This window comes from Lygodium microphyllum, chromosome 20 (assembly GCF_053477565.2).
Source record: "Lygodium microphyllum isolate KBCC chromosome 20, Lygodium_microphyllum_v1.1.10, whole genome shotgun sequence".
In the NCBI taxonomy this organism is placed as follows: Eukaryota; Viridiplantae; Streptophyta; class Polypodiopsida; order Schizaeales; family Lygodiaceae; genus Lygodium; species Lygodium microphyllum.
Window position 1 is genome coordinate 134241351 of NC_141154.1, and position 18147 is coordinate 134259497.

The following is an 18147-nucleotide window of genomic DNA, read 5'->3' on the forward strand; positions in this document are numbered from 1 at the left end:
GTGAAGAGAGTTCAAGGTCACAATCAGGGACAATGGAAGAAAGCAAGGACAAATAACGTCAACAACTTTGTTCCTACTCAAAGTAATGGCCGAAACCTCCGATGTTTCCACTGCAACGAACTCGATCACTTCAAGAGGCAATGTCCCAAGCTCAGCGGGGGACATCGTCAAACGCCTTTCCAAGGTGCAGGCCGCGGTAAAGGAGCCGCCACCCGTGGAAGAGGAAGAACTGCCTGCATTGCCAATAGGCAAAGATGCGAAGAAGAAGAAGAGGAAGATCCGACTATGGAAGCAGAATTCGAAAGAGCGACAGTCCATGCCGCTTTACACAAGAAAGGGCCGAATCGCCAGTTCTCGGTGATTCAAACACCGTCGGACTATCAAGGTAAAGGTTTCAAAACCTTAATTGATTGTGGCAGTACACATTCCTTTATCTCACAAGCATGTGCAAAAAGATTAGGAATAGCCACAGTAGAAGCACCTACCCTGCTTGTGGAATTGGCAAACGGTCGTAAGGTAACTTGTACCAGGCAAACTGCTAAGGAAGAATTCTTTCTGGGAGGAAAGAAAACCTCAGTCAAATTCAGAGTCATGAATTTAGGTATCCATGAGTGTCTACTTGGGATGGATTGGCTTAAGCCTAATGACGCCCACATCCACTGTGGAAAGGGTCAAGTTTCCTTTCGAAACTCTGAAAGGGAGTTTGTCACAACTCAAGGTGAGGCAGGAGTGCCAAGAATCCAATTAGCCAAAGTATCTCGGATCATAAAAGGAGTCAGAAAAGGATTACCCGTTTACCTGATCAAACTCAACAAGTTAGATCAAAAGCAAGAGTCTCATGAAGGACCTTCTTGGCTAAAGGAATACGCTGACGAATTCCCTGAGGAATTGATTGAACTTCCGCCTCCAAGAGAAGTAGATCATGAAATTAGGCTAGTGCCTGGAGCTGCACCAGTTGCAAAGAGACCTTATAGAATGTCCATACCTGAAGCAATTGAGTTGAAGGAACAGCTCAAGCAACTGTTGGATCAGGGTTACATCCGGCCTAGCAACTCACCATGGGGAGCTCCAGTACTATTCCAGAAAAAGAAAGATGGGACACTTCAACTATGTATTGATTACCGAGGGCTGAATCAATCAACAGTCAAGAACAAGTATCCTATTTCTAGAATAGATGAGCTTCTTGATCGTCTTCAAGGTGCAAAGATCTTCTCCAAGATTGATCTCAGGTCAAGTTACTATCAAATAAGGATCAAGGAAGAAGATATTCCAAAAACGGCCTTCAATACAAGATATGGGCACTTTGAGTTCTTGGTTATGTCATTCGGGCTTACAAATGCACCTGCCACCTTTAATAGATTAATGCAGGATATTTTTAGACCATATCTTGATGATTTCGTGCTTGTCTTCTTCGATGACACTTTAATCTATTCTAAACAGGAAGAAGATCATGAACCTCAACTTCGGATTGTCCTTGAGACAATGAGGTCCCATAAGCTGTATGCAAAAATGAAGAAGTGTGCATTCTTCAAGCGTCAGATTGAATATCTGGGATTCATAGTATCATCAGAGGGAATATCAGTAGACCCAGCCAAAGTCACAGATGTGCTTGAATGGCCAATACCAGTATCCGTCAAAGAAATACATAGCTTTCTTGGCTTGATAGGATGGTATAGGGTCTTTATCAAAAACTATGCTTTGATTGCAGCACCTCTTACAGACTTACTAAAGAAGCAGACTTCTATTACATGGTCAACTCCCGAACAAAATAGCTTCGACAAATTGAAGCAAAGTTTGGTATCAGCACCTATTAAACTTCCTAACCTCAATAAAGAGTTCGAGGTAGTAACTGATGCCAGCATTCTTGCCTTGGGGTGTGTACTTATGCAGGAAGGTCATCCAGTAGCATACTCTTCAAGGAAATTGAAGAGTCATGAAAAGAATTATGCCACGCATGATCTGGAATTATTAGCTGTCATCCATGCTCTAAAGCTTTGGAGACACTACCTATTGGGTAACAAGTTTACTCTAGTAACCGATCATAAGAGTCTCAAATGGATTTTTACCCAGAACGAGCTCAACATGAGGCAACGTCGGTGGATCGAAGTATTGGAGGAATATGATTTTGAAATCAAGTACCGACCAGGGAAAGAGAATGTAGTTTCCGATGCACTCAGTCGCAAGGCATTCCTAAATTCCCTAATCTTGCAGAATCCATCAACGGCTAGATCTCTGGCTACAAAGGTATCTATGCCAAACAACCCTATACTTGAACTAGCTAGAGAAGAAGCATGCCATGATTTGACCTACCAAACAATGATAAAGAAAATATCTACCAAGGAGTAGAATCAGAAGTTGCAAGCTAAGTATCAGGAAATTTCCATTGATAATGGGCTTGTCTACTACAGAACAAGGCTGTGTACCCCAACAAGCCAGTCACTTAAGCAGAAGATATTATGGGAAGCTCATGATTCCCCTTTCGCAGGACATCCTGGCTATGCAAAAACTCTTAATGCAGTTAGGAAGAGCTACCATTGGGAGAGGCTTAAAGGTGACGTTTTCAAATATGTCACTGAATGTTTGTCTTGCGAATGTATCAAGGCCGAACATGTCATGATGCCAGGAAAACTGCAACCACTTGACATTCCCCAAATGAAATGGGAATTCATCAGTATGGATTTTGTTGTGGGCTTACCCCAAGTCCAAGGAGGATAAAATTCCATTATGGTTGTGGTTGACATGCTTACCAAGGTTGCACATCTGATTCCAGTAAGGACAAACTATAAAGCCTCCGACATTGCAAGATTGTTTATCAAGGAGATATTCAAGCTACATGGGTTACCTAAAAGAATCATTAGTGATCGAGATTCTCTCTTCACATCACACTTCTGGAGATCTATCTTTGAAGCTATTGGGACTCAACTCTGTTTTAGCACCGCCTACCATCCCCAAACGGATGGACAAACAGAGCGAGTGAATCAAATCATTGAGGATATGCTTAGGGCATACTGTTGTCGAGAGCCGAAGAGGTGGATTCAATACTTTCCATTAGTTGAATTTGCCTACAATGCTTCTTACCAGCAGAGCATACAAATGACCCCTTTCCAGGCATTGTATGGTCATGATTGTCGAAGTCCCCTAAACTTTTTTGATCCAACCCTAAGAGTTGAAGCTTCAAGACAAATGTTGGAGGACATGGATGATCAAATAAGGTCAATAAGACAAGACATACAAGCAGCCAAGGATAGACAAAAGGCATTTGCAGATTTGAAACGTCAAGAAAGAATCTTCGAAGAAGGAGACATGGTCTTCATACGGGTACGCCCTAAAAAGAGTTCTCTATCCCTAGGAGAATGCAAGAAGCTAAGTCCAAGGTATTGTGGGCCATATAAAATCCTCAAATGCCTAGGACCCAATGCTTATAGATTGCAACTCCCTAAGAACCTAAAGGTTCACAATGTATTCCATATCAGCCTATTAAAAAATATGTACCCAATCCTAATCATGTACTTGATGACCAACAAATTTTAATGCCTAGTCAAGGAGTCCTTGAACTAAGGCCAGAAAGGATCTTAGATGTTAGGGAAAGACAGTTAAGATCTAGAACCTTGAAAGAATGCCTTGTCTAGTGGAAAGATTATCCCGAAGAGGATGCCACTTGGGTAGATGAAGGCACTCTCAACCATCAATATCCCCAGTTTATCTCGAGATGAGGACATCTCGATTCCTCCAAGGGGGAGAGAATGTAATATTCCGCATTAAGTAAATAATTGGGGACTTATCGAATTTTTTTTAATTTTTTTCCCCCCTTATCCCTCCAGCCGACGGACGAGCTGGAGGGGGAGGGGAAATAGAAGGAGCTGTAAGCTCCTTGGTGGAGCCTGTGGAGGGAGGGAGGACATGCCTGTCGACACGCAGGAGGAGAAGATCCCCCTCCCTCCACTATTTAAACGAGGGGAGGGGGGGCTGCTGGATAGAGGGAGGCTGGGCCATGCCGCCATAACTCCAAGCCGAGGAGGAAGACGAGTCGCCTACATCTGCCTCCACCACATCGCCATTCTTCAACCGCCAGTCCGTCTTGAGGAGCCGTGGGCTGCTGCGCTAGTCAGCAGCCGCCTCCCAGCACGCCGCTTGCATTCGCAGGCCCTGCCACCTGGCCATCACGCGGTCAGAAGCCTTTTCCCCTCCCCCACGTGGCCCTTTCAGAAAGCCCTTGGAAGGTTCCAAGGTGGGCTTCCTAAGCCCTTATTCTCCCCCCCCTCCCGGGGTTTTAAATCCCCCCCCTAAGGCCCTTGTTCTCTCCCCCCCCCCCCCCCCCCCCCCCCGGGTTTTTAAACCCCCGTAAGGCCTTGTTTCCCCCCCCCTCCCGGTATAATCCCCCCCCCTAAGCCTTGTTTTTTCCCCTTCGGATTTTAATCTCTCCAAAACCCTTATTACCCCCGGGTTTAAATTTTCCCCCTAAGCCCCCTTGTTTCCCCTCCCGGTTTTAATTTTCCCCCCCTAAGCCCTTGCCCTTTTCCCCTCCGGATTTTTCTTTAAACTATTCAAGTCACACCCATAAGCCTACTTTGTCCTTAGGCTACCTTGCAGACTTCCATTTTTCTTGCATAAATTCCTTCACTCACTTTTTAAATCTTTTTGTGCAACTGCTCTCGTAGCTGAGCTTTGTGTTCTTAGTCTTATCAAACAAGTCGGTGTCTACACACTCCCATGTCCTAAAAATCCAAGTCATCATCATGGCCTCGTATGGTATCCCGTAAGGAAGAATATAGCCGTGAGATAAAAGATAGGGAGGGAAGCAGAGGGAGTGAAAAGAGGGAGTGAAGGAGGAAGAGTGGGAAAAAGGTAAAAGATAAGGAAGGAGAAGACGAAGGAAAAGGCTATCTCACATTCAAACTACGATGCCGCCGAAGAAAGTCCAAGGTGTAGCGGCGGGAGGGTCATCTCCCGGTATCCATGTGGATATCTCCCCTCAAAGCCAGGTTTTTCTTCTTGGTGTTAATTCGGTTTTAACTCAATCATGCAAAGGAAAATTGTTAAGAAAATATATATTTGTTCGAGTTATTTTTAACGAAGGATTTAGCTTATGAATGACAATGTATACAAATTAGCTTTCTTCAAATTGCATCAAGCATTATAAAATTATATGCAAGATTAACCATTTACTATAGTAATATATTCCTAAAGTGTAGAAATTATATCTTGCACCATTAGTCTTATTCCTTTCGCAACGAATCATGGTAAAATGGCTAAATTCATGGAAGGTTTCTTCGATGCTCAAATTACTAGGGAGTTATCTTTGCTAGTTGCACATCTTAGCAAGGCAACTGTTGTTATTTGGCATGAGTTCATCTTTAAAGAAAACGGAAGTTAAATGTTAGGAATTAACAAGTATAAAAATTAGATATACGAACTCATTTGGAAAGAAAATGTAATGGGGAAGTGCTGGATGACACTCTATTAACACTTTTCCCCTGCTATTTGAGGACTTGGGACTAATAAAGTGTGTATACACCAATTTCTCAGCTAGGCCTTTGTCCCAAGAAGTATTGTCGCTCTTTGTATCATCTTCGCATTATGCTAAATGCCAAATTAAACTGTATTGATTGAGAAAGTTAATTGTCACAAGGATAGTAAAATCGTGACAAGACGAGTAAGATTACTTCTAAAAGCTAACCGAACCAATCTAAACATAGAAACATTCATACCCTAAACACTTGACTACTTTCCTTACCGTAAGGACAATAATTTCATAAAAATAAGAAACTAGGAAACCCTAGGCCTGACATACGTCAGCTTAAGGAATCTAAACAGATTATTCCATTGTAGGACTTGCGCAACATGTATGAAATCATTTTGCGATTGATTCACAAAGAGAAAAGGGAAAAACCCTCATCAAGGACGGCAGATCCTTACGCAAGCTATCTTGCAAAAAGACGTATTTTTGGGTATCCTTCTAAATAAGGAAAGTTGTAAACCAGAAACTAGCATATCTAAGGTACCTTAGGGTTAACCAAGTTGGGTATACCCTACACCCGAATATAAAGGATCTTGCCAAGTTACAAGACATCTTGAGAACGACTGCTGATACACTCAAAAAGGAAAGAACACTTCTTTAGCAGTTTGCCATACAACTGGGTTGATTAATGGAAATGTTTGTGCTTGCTAGAGATTTTAGGGCTCTGTTTGAATTATGAATTACAAATTAAACAAGTACCTATACTTCAGGTTAAAGGCCTGAAGGGAGAGGCAGCTTTAGTTACCCCCGATTGCCTGCCTGACCCTAACCAAGGGGGTTGTTGACCGCGCCGGGAACGTGGATCGAACCCGCCGCGAGAGGTCTCTCCGTTGAGTTCTACTTGGAGCACGAGGATGCTTGGGTGCTAGGGGGGCTCTGGCCGTAAATCCCTCGCCTTCCGAGTCCTGCACAAGAGGCTAACGTGACTCGGGATTGGATCTCGAGGCCCGCATACTAGTTGACGGGCGGAAGCTTGGAATAGTGATCCCTGGAGATTACTGGTTAGCCTTCGGGCAGATTATGGACAAGCCTACAGGTGGAACTTCTTGTAATTCAAAGATAAAATGATGAGATGTTAAAAGAACTTGCTTGATATTGTTTTTATATGTCACGTGATAAGATTACGTGAAGGAACCCGTGCTTAACAAGATTAATTAAAGAAGCTGATTGTTATATGTCAAATTAATGTGTTAGATAATTACATAACTAAAACAAACCGAGGAAAGTGCGGAGGATGGGCCATGGGTCCGTCCTACGGTTGGGTGGTCCCGGTTAGCCGAGAACTTTTCAAAAATCTCGAAGAACAGCGGAATGATCATCATCATCAAAAAGAATAACGAGAACGATGACCTAGAGTTACATCTTACCCGATTTACGTTGTTTTAGGGGAACGGAATGGGACTATGCCTTATGGCAGAGAGGTTGAGCTTTGCATCCCTCTCGTTTCCCATTCTCCTTGAACCAAGTGCAGCATGAATCCGCTTCGGACCTGGCGTTTCTGCGTAAAGTAGTTCGCTCGGGTCTAACGCTAGTTGCTGTTAGCTAGTGACCCATTAGGAAAACCCTAATTCCGGTCGATCCTAAGTGGGAACGGCCAGGATACTTCCGCTACATGGCATACGCGGGAAGAACTAGATCGCAAAACCCGTAACATTCCATGGGAGTGCCGGGCGGAGCTTTCTAGACATCCTTTCCGATGGACTGCTAAGACGTGTCCTGGATGATACTAGGGGACACGTTATATCAGTCCTCTCTTAGCTTCCTTGCATTCAGAATGATCCATTCTATACTGAAAATTCTCACTATTGTTTACTGATTGCCTCACCCTAACCTCTTGACTTGTGATGATTGTTTGAGCACAAATTAATCTCTGAAATCCATTGTAAATGAGGTGAGTTAGCAGTGAGTCACTGCTCAGTAATCCCTCTCCTTATTCCCAACTCAATTCCATGCACTTCATGAAAAGAATTACTTCCAAGCCACCATGCATAGCATGCTGATTGCTTAATTAATAAATGTCTGCCATGTATACTCCGGGTGAGGAAAAAGCCCGATGCCAAGTGAGGTGGCAAGACAAAAGAGGGGTGACCCCCCTTGCCATCAAAGACCTTGAAGGGGTGCACAACCCAACCCGGGGGGAACTTTGCCCACCTCGTGGTGATCCAGAGCCGGAAGTTGCTTGCAGGTGCAGGTACCCACTTGAAGAACTGAGATATTGACTTGGCACTGATGTATGGATGCACTATTGGATGAAAATGTATGGAAATTTCTACTGAGGATGTATTTGCAGACATGAGAATACATATGCAGTCAATGGCAGTGAATACAATGCTTGGGATGTATGGGAGATCCCTATGCATGGGAAAATTATGCTAAGAGATGTTTATGACATGCTCAATTCTAGAATAAGGGTACAAATAGTGAATTTGGATGGTTGGGCAATGTATTATGCCATGTGGAATGATCCTTCAGTCATGCATCGACAAGTTGATTCCTTGCAATCCCTTTCTTGACCCCTGCAGGGTGCTGTAAGCAATCTGCTTGCATTTACAGAAGTGTACCTACTCCCAGGAATAGAGATGCTAGTCTTACAGCATGCTCACAGGTCCTATTAAGGACTTTGATCAGTTTTGGAGTTCTAGTTGGACCCCACAAGATACTTACAGGTCAAAACAGGTCTCCTACAGGTGTAGACAGGGTGCTAGTGGACTGCACAGTACAACAGCACTTTTCTTATTACAGAATTTTTTGTTTAAAATTAGGGTGCGCATGCTTATGCTCAGTTTGAAGAGGGCATCCTTGACTCCCACTTGAATAAAAAATTAGGTCAATTGGAGCTTCTTAGCTCAAGTTATGGGCAAAATAGTGACAGGTGGTCTAACCGGACTGCACCTAATTATGGCAGGGAATAAGGGAAAAACTAAGGCAAATGATGACCTTTAGCAACAAATAAAGGATGCACGTGCCCCGAGGGCTGAAACTAACCTTGAGGTGGAAGATCAAGATTATTCTCATGACGTGGGGAGCCTCAGTGCGCTCACTAATACCCTCAGTTCACATGAGACAAGGCATGCTAAGAGGCATAGAGAATTGATGGAAGGCATTGGTCAAATGAAGACCACTATGGACACCCTTGCTACCCAACTCACTAAGTGGATGGAATTCCAAATAAAAGGGAAGGAACATGAGGATAGATTGGGTATGCATGCTGAACGAGTGACGGGCCCATTAGTGAATGTAGCAAATATGAACTCCCAAGGCATTCTGGGGAGAGTGGGCATCCCTAATAGCACTTGTGAACAGGGAGAGCCTTCACATAGCCAAGAGGAGCCCATGAACAATGCAATGAGGGGAACTTTTCAGTCATCACAAGGGCCCATACCATCTATGCAAGTTCAGCCATCTTTTGGCAGAAATTTCTCTAACAATGGTTCATTTTTGGGTAGCCACATGGATCAGCCTTAGTTTGGATATATGGGACAGCCGCCTAACCATGAAAGAGAGTTGAGAGACAATATTATTTTCTCAAAAATCAATGGTCAGTCGTCATCTCCAAATGAACTCGAAGAGTGGCTGTCCAAGCTTGAGGATTATTTTGACATCTTGCCCCGTAGTGATGACCAAAAGATCCATTTTGCAATAATCCACTTGGAAGGATTTGCACATACATGGTGGAGGTTCATTAAAAGAGAACATCAGCAAGTGAAATCGTGGGAAGCATTCAAGGAACTCATGGTGCAAGTATTTGTCTCGCCGATGGAAAAAGAAAAGCTTGCCCACCAATGGTATGGCCTTGAACAGCGTGGTCTTGCTGTTAGAGAATACACAAATTAGTTCCTCAACCTTACCATGTATGTTGAGTCAATTAGTGATTATGCCAAGTTACATAAGTATGTGTATGGGCTGGATCCCCAACTCTCAGCTGATGTTTCAGCTCAAAACCCATCGGATTTGTTCAAAGCTATTGAATTGGTTGAGAGGTACTCTCGCAAGTATTGCCGGGATGCTTCATTTCAGCATGGACAGCAAAGAGGGGCATCTCAGCCAGTGTTTGGGCAGCAAAGAGGACATATGCAGTCATATTTTGGATAGCAAAGAGGTGTTGTAAGGCCGGGGCACTTTGGGGCCAGTTATGGTGGTGGTAACATACCATTCAGCACTCCAAAAATCCCCACATACCCCACTTTTAATGCCTCAAGACTACAAGGTAATTTAAGGATAGCAAACAGCCCAAGAATGGATAATAGGCAAGGGGACAACAAAAATAAAAATTCTTCAGCCTTTGGTAGTCCAAATTCCATTCCCATGGATTTGTATAAAGAAAGAAAGGAAAAAGGGTTTTGTTTCAAGTGTGGCGATAAGTATACAGTTGATCATGCCTCAAAATGTGCTTTTAGAAATGCTAAGGCACGGGTTCATAGCATGTTGGTATTTGAGGACTCAGAGGAGGACCCTGAGGATACACATGCTTTTATGATGACTACTGAAATAGATGATGTTGATGAAGAGTTTGGTCAAGAAGAGTTCTTTGACCTTGCTGACTCTTTTCCTTTTGACCCCGGTGGCCATGTATCACGAGGTATGGGTAGAAAGATCGAACCACATGCTAAAATACATGCTTCCGCTACTTATACCATATCTATGGATGCTTGGACAGGATCTAGAAGCCCTAATACATTGCGTATTAAGGGCCAAATTCATGGAAAGGATGTGTTTATACTCGTAGACAATGGTAGCACTCATAGTTTCATTAACAGAGCAGTCATGGATAGGCTGAAGTGTTTTCCCACTGATTTACAGCAGCCATCGTTGAAGGTGCAAGTTGCCAATGGGGATGAAGAAATTAGCACGCAAGTCTGCCCTGATGTTCATATTCAGCTTGCTGAGAATTTTGGACAGTAATTGGATTTAATTGCATTGGAAACGGGGCCTATAGATGTTGTCTTGGATTGTGATTGGCTAAAAGCTTTGGGCACTATAACCATGGAATTTCCCTTACTGTATATGGAGTTTGTCAGTGCGGGACAGCTCATTCACTTGCAGGGAATTCAAAATGATAGTGAATTTCAGCTCATTACCAGCAAACAACTCAAGAAAGAGTTCAAGAAATGGTCCCAAATCTTTGTAATGTAGTTAAATAAAGAAAATTCAGATCAGTCCACTAAAATAGTAAAGAATTCAACATTAAGAACTCTTTTAGAAGAGTACAAGGGTACAGCACTACCCCCTAATAGGGCGGTTGATCATCCCATAGATCTGGAGCCTCAGTCAAAGCCTATGAACAAGCCACCTTACAAATTGTCTAGGTGTGAAAGAGAAGAAGTTGCCAAACAAGTCAAAGAATTATTGGACATGGGATTCATTGAGCCTAGTTCTTCACCATATGCTTCCCCTATGTTATTGGTTTAAAAAAAAGGATGGATCTTTCAGGATGTGCATAGACTACAGGAATCTTAGTAAGATCACTGTGAAGAACAGGTGCCCCATTCCACACATAGATGACTTACTGGATGAACTCAAGGGGGCTAAGTACTTTACGAAGATAGATTTGAGGTCACGTTATCACCAGATCCGCATGAGGGCAGGGGATGAGGTCAAAATAGCATTTCAAACTGATCGGGGGCTTTATCATTTCTTGGTCATGCCTTTTGGGTTAACTAATGCGTCGGCCACCTTTTAGAGCTTAATGAACAAAATCCTTCAGCCCTTTCTTTTCAGATTTGTATTAGTCTTCTTTGATGATATCCTCATCTATAGTAGATCACTGAAGGATCACCTTTGGCACATGAGGCAGGTGTTTGATGTATTGAGGCAGCATAGACTCTTTGCTAAGGAGACAAAATGTTCTTTCATGCAGACGGAGGTGGAATACTTGGGGCAAATTGTTAGTGACGATGGAATTAGGGCTAATCCTAAGAAAGTGCAGCATATAAAAGACTGGCCCACACCTGCAAATACCACTTCACTTAGAGGATTTCTTGGTCTCTCATCATTCTATCATAGATTCATTAGGCATTATGCCACTATTGCAGCTCCCTTGACGCATAGGTTTAAGAATGAGGCCTTTTTTTGGGATGCCATAGCTGATAAGAGCTTTAATTAGCTCAAAGAATTGCTTACCTCGGTGCCCATCTTGCTTTGCCTAGATTTTTTGAAAGAATTCACCATTTAGTGTGACGTCGGTGGCAGAGGCATAGGGGTTGTATTGTTAGAGGAGCATGGGGTTATAGCATTTGAGAGCCGCAAACTTGCTGAAAATGAGATTACCATGAACGTATATGACCAAGAAATGCTGTCCATCCTTCATGCCATTAAGAAATGGCACCACTACTTGTATGGCAGTTGATTTAGGGTCAAGAGTGACCATAGGGTCCTTAAATACTTCCTCTCTTTGTCTAATCTTACCCCCAAACAACGCAGATGGGTAGCTACATTGCAGAACTATGACTTTGACATTACACATATATGATGAATGGGATGAACAAGGTCTTAGGAGATTTTATTCCAAAGCTTGACATGCCTTTCATTGATGATCTGCCTATCAAGGGTTGTTTGGAGAAAGACAAGGAAGAGACTTTCGATGACCATGGATGCAAATACTTTGTGGCCACGCATATCCAAGATTTTGAGAGGATTCTTTGTAGGCCAGAGGAAGTGAATTTGACCTTGTCGGTGTTGAAGTCTATTTTTAGTGCTCTAGAGGTTTTGATTGTTGGACATATGTGTGGTTATGATGGCAGGATGCCTTCCCCTGTGCGAAGGTTGATGCCATAGAGAAGATTGTGGAGACTTGCTCTTTTACTTCATAGGTTTGCAGGTTTCTTGGAGCTTATTTATTTTATCTTATTTGGATTCCTTATTTCACTCATATTTCAAATGATCTCTACCATCTCTTCAAAAAAGGGCAATGTTTTTCTTAGGACATGAGACACACTAAAGCTATGCAAAAGCTGAGGAGATTGTTGAGAGCTTCTCTGAATCTTTACAAAGCAGATTATGATTGTGGGAGACCTATTGTACTCACTATTGATACAAGTCATATTGGCATTGGATGGGCTATTGGCTAGGATGATGTAGATGGGAATAGGTATGCCATTTCGTTTGGAGCAAAGTCCTAAATGAGTGGCACCACAGGTATCCATAGATTAAGAGGGAGATTTTAGAAGTTTTCACGGCTCTCAAGAATGATAAAGAGTACTTCATTGGTGCTACTATGGTGGTCGATATTGATTGCTTGCCTCTTCTAGGTATGATCATGAGTTGTTCTACTCTAGTTATTGCCATGCTTAGGTAGATTGGGTACATAAAATCCATTAATCCTGAGTTCAGGCACATAGCAGTTAAAGACAACCCAGTAGCCGATATGCTTTCATGAGCAAGGTAGGATGATATGGATTCTTCTTGCACTGATGACGTTAATCATGGGGTTGATCTTTTAGCCATGCATGTTGATCATACTTGTCATGTATTTGCTTTCGAGAGCTTTGATAAGTCTTTGTATACATGAGAGTATTTGTAGATTGGCAGTTATTTGAGTACCATGTCTCGATAGGATGGTTGGACTGATGAGGACTTCAAGAAGATCAGGAGGAAAGCTTATGATTTCTTCTTACAAAATGAGCTACTTTGGAAGCATCCATGAAAGCGAGGAGGACATCCATTGAGAGTTGTATGTGATAGAGCTTTATAGGTGTAATATATCGAATATTGGAAATTCATGGGATTTTTTTTTTATTTTTCTCCCGTCAGGTGATGGTCATGCTGGAGGGGGAGAGGGATTTAGAAAGGACAGCAAGCTCCTCGTTAGAGCTTGCTGACCCTCAATGCCATGCGCACTGACACGATGGAGAGGGAGGATTCCCCTCCCCTCCCCTATTTAAATCAAGGGGGGCTGCTGCCATCTAGGAGAGGGAGAGGGAGAGCTGTCAGGCTGCATGTCATCGCCAGAGCCTGGGAAGGAGTATGAGGTGGAGCCAGACGTTGGGAGAAGTCGGGGAGAGGCGCTGTACAAGCTGGTTACCGCCAGTCCGCCCTGGTGGAGTCATGAGCTGCCACGCCAGCAGCCGCCACCATTCCGCCTCCAATCCTCCTGATTCCGTCGCCTGATCATGCACCATCTCGCCACGAGGCCTGGCCACGAGGTCTAGCCACGAGGCCTGGCCACGAGGTCTAGCCACGAGGCCATCGACTAAGGCCTGCTTTATTTTCCCCCCCACGTGGCTTCCCAGCAAACCTTGGAAACTTCCAAGGGTGGGCTACTTTAGGCCCCCTTCCTTTGGGCTTGGGATTACTATTCCCCTCGAATGTCCCTTTTTAAAGCTCATAAGCCCCCTTCCTATGCATCTTGTAACCCCTTTCCCTCCCCCGTGTTTTACACTTTCTAAGTCCTTATTTTCCCCCAAAGGATCTAGGGCCCTCAAAGGTCTTATTACCCCCCGGTGCTAATATCAATAATCTTTTGTCTTGGGCCGTAAAACAAAACCCTTGTGTTCCCTTTCAAACCCTTGTGTTGCCTTTCATCCTCCCCCCCCCCCGGTTTTTTTTTTTAACTCCTATAAGCTCTTTCCATGGTATTTTGAAACCCCCCTCCTAGTATTCTTAATTTTCCTTTAGCCCTTACGCTTGGTTTCGAAATCATTTTCCCTCCTATGCTTTAACCACCTATAACCTTTTTTTTTGGGTTTTACAAGACCCTTTTTCCCCCCAAAAGTACTAGGCTTTGAAAAGGTCTTACTACCCCCCTCCTCGTGGTTAAACCCCCTAGCCATTCCTTGCCCTTTCCAAAATACCCTTGGGACTTGGGTTTTTCCCCTACTCGAAAAGGAAAAGAAGAGTATTGAAGTGCAAGGGAGCGACGGTGGAATTTCGAAAAGGAAGTGTAAAGCTGTTTCTACGTCCGAAGGACTACGATTGCGATGCCTCCTAAGAAAGTCCAAGGCGCAGTCGCGGAAGGGTCATCTCCCGGTATCCATGTGGATATCTCACCCCAAAACCAGGTTTTTCTTCTTGGCTTTAATTCAGTTTTAAGTCAATCATGCAAAGGAAAATTGTTAGGGATAGGATATATTTGTCCGAGTTATTTGCAATGAAGGATTTTAGCTTATTTGAATGAATGATAATGTATAGAACTTAGTTTCCTTCGAATAGCATTAAGCATTATAAATTACAAGAAATATTATCTATTTACTATAGTAGTATATTTCAGTTAAATCCTAAAGGTATAGAAATTATATCTTGCACCATTAGTCTTATTCCTTTTCGCAACGAATCATTGTAAATGATTAAATTCATGAAAGGTTTCTTTCGTTGCTCAAATTACTAGAAAGTTATCATTGCTAATTGCACATCTTAGCAAGGGAAATGTTTGTTATTTGGCATGAGTTCATCTGCAAGGAAAAAGGAAGTTTAAATTGAATTGTATTGAGTGAAAAGTAAATTGTCACAAGGATACCAAAATCGTGACAAGGCGATTAATATTACCTTCCAAAAGATAACTAAACCAATCTAAACATAGAAATATTCATACCCTAAGCACTTGACTACTTTCCTTATTGTAGGGTCAAAAAAAATTCGTAAAGATAAAGAACTAGGGTTGTCCCCTAGATTCTTAAAAAGAAACCCTAGGGCCGACATACGTCAGCTTAAAGGATCTAAAACGGATTATTCTATCGCAGGACTTGCGCAGCAAGTACAAAATCATTTAGTCTTGTGATTGATTCACAAGGAGAAAGGGTAAAAACCCTCAACAAGGATGGCAGATCCCTACGCAAGTTAACTTGCAAAAGGACGCATTTTTGGATATCCTTCTAAATAAGGAAATTTGTAAACCGGAAACTAGCATATCTAAGGAACTTTAGGATTGACCAAGTTGGGTTAATAAGGTACGGCCTACACCAATGTAAAGGATCTTGCCAATTTAGTTTGGAAATGGGGCCCATAGATATTGTACTTGGTTGTGATTGGTTGATGACCTTAGGCAGGATTACTATGGATTTCTCACAGTTATATATGGAGTTTTTCTCCAAGGGACAGCTCATCCGTTTACAGGGAATCCCTAGTAGATCTGATTTTCAGCTTATCACCATTCAACAACTCAAGAAAGAGTACAAAAAGTGCTCACAGATATTTGTATTGCATTTGAACAAAGAAACACAGGATCAGCCCAACAATTCAGCAAACCATCCAGCCTTGACAGCTCTTCTTGAGGAGTATAGAGATTTATTTGAAGTACCTACTTCATTGCCTCCTAAGAGAGCGGTGGATCACCCCATTGATTTGGAACCCAACTCAAAGACAATCAATAAGCCACCTTACAGACTATCAAAATGTGAACGAGAGGAAGTAGCCAAGCAAATCAAATAGCTTCTTGAAATGGGATTCATTGAACCAAGTTCTTCACCTTATGCATCCCCAGTCCTGTTAGTCAAAAAGAAAGATGGATCTTTAAGGGGGCTCGATTCTTCACGAAGATTGATTTGAGATCAGGGTATCATCAGATTCGCATGAGAGAGGGTGATGAGGTCAAGAGTGCTTTTAGGACTGATCGTGGGCTCTACCATTTCTTGGTGATGCCATTTGGCCTTACAAACACTCCAGCTACCTTTCAAAGCCTGATGAATAAGATTCTGCAACCTTTCCTCTTTCAGTTTGTCTTGGTGTTCTTTGACGACATTTTGATCTATAGCAAGACTCTACAGGATCATTTGTCGCATATGAGGAAGGTTTTTGATGTGTTGAGACATCATAGGCTTTTTGCTAAGGAGAAGAAGTGTTTTTTCATGCAGACTGAAGTGGAATACTTGGGACATATAGTCAGTGAAAAAGGAATACAGGCTGATCCCAAGAAGGTGCAATGCATAAAAGATTGGCCAACGCCTACTACTACTACCTCTCTTAGAGGATTTGTTGGTCTATCTTCATTCTATCGCAGATTTATAAAGCATTATGCGGCAATTGCAGCCCCTTTAACTGATAGGTTGAAGAAAGAGGCTTTCTTTTGGGATGTTCTTGCAGATAGCAGCTTCAACCAGTTAAAGGAATTACTTACCTCTGCTCCTATTCTTGTATGCCCGGATTTCTCTAAAGAGTTTACTATACAGTGTGATGCTAGTGGCCGTGGCATTGGGGCTGTTTTGCTTCAGGAGCATGGAGTAATTGCATTTGAAAGCCGTAAGCTTACTGATAAGGAGATGGCCATGAATGTTTATGACCAGGAAATGTTGGCTATTCTACATGCAATCAAGAAATGGCACCATTACTTATATGGCAGCCGGTTCAGAGTACATAGTGATCATCGGGTACTCAAGTATTTCCTTACTCAGTCAAATCTCACTCCAAAGCAAAGACGATAGGTAGCAACATTACAAAATTATGACTTTGACATCACTCATACAAGGGGCAAAGATAACATAGTGGCTGATTCTCTCTCTCGTACGTGGGCCTGCAAAGTATCAGCCATGACAGAATTACATAGTGATTGGATTGAAGAGCTACAAGAGGCATATCTCTTAGATAAGGAATTCAGCCAAATCTTTCAGAAATTACAGCAAGGTCTTATGGAAGAAAACTCACATTACCAGCTTAAAAATGGTCTTATTTGGTGGAAGGGCAAGATTGTTATTCCCTCTACTTCTTCTTTCAAGCGAAAAATTATGGAGGAGTTGCATTCTTCGCCTTTAGCTGGACATTTGGGAGTTTTCAAGACTTATGACAGGATCAGCAAGAGCTTTTATTGGAAAGGACTGTGGAAATATGTCAAGGACTTTGTTATGAAGTGTATGCCTTGTCAGCAAAATAAGGATAGCACCCATAAGCCAGGAGGTTTGTTGCAGCCATTGCCTATTCCTACGGGTAAATGGACTCATATTACTATGGACTTTATCACTGGCTTACCTACTACCAAGAAGGGGTGGAATAGTATTTATGTGGTGGTTGACAGACTCACCAAAGCAGCTCATTTTATCCCAACAAAAATTCAGTTTACTGCTTCTCAAGTGGCCAACCAGTTTATGGAGCATATTTTCAGATTACATGGATTACCGCAGGTGATTATCCATGATAGGGACTCAAAGTTTATGAGTAACTTTTGGCAAGCGGTATTTACATCTATGGGTACTAAGTTGGCTCCATCTACGGCTTATCATCCCCAAACTGATGGACAGACAGAGAGAGTTAATAAATGGTTGGAGACTTATCTTCGCCATTTTTGCTATGATGTCCAAACCTCATGGGACTCTTGGTTACACTTGGCTGAGTTTGCTTATAACAATTCCACTCATGCGAGCATAGGAGTTTCACCCTTTGAGGCTGTGTATGGTTACAAGGTGCCCTTGCCCACAGTCATTTTTAATGAAAAGATCAACCCTCATGGGAAGGAAGAGTTGGAAAGAATGCAAACCCTTCTTCAGCAATGCAAGGTGAATCTAAGGAAGGCTCAAGTTCAGATGAAGATGTATGCTGATGAGAAGAGGAGGCCTTTAGAGTTCCAGGAAGGAGAGCTGGTTTTATTGAAGGTGCCCAAATCCAAGTACTCTACATTGAAAGATGGATCCAGTAATAAGCTTGCCCACAGATTCTATGGCCCTTACAGGATCCTTAAGCGGATTGGAGATTTGGCATACAGACTAGAG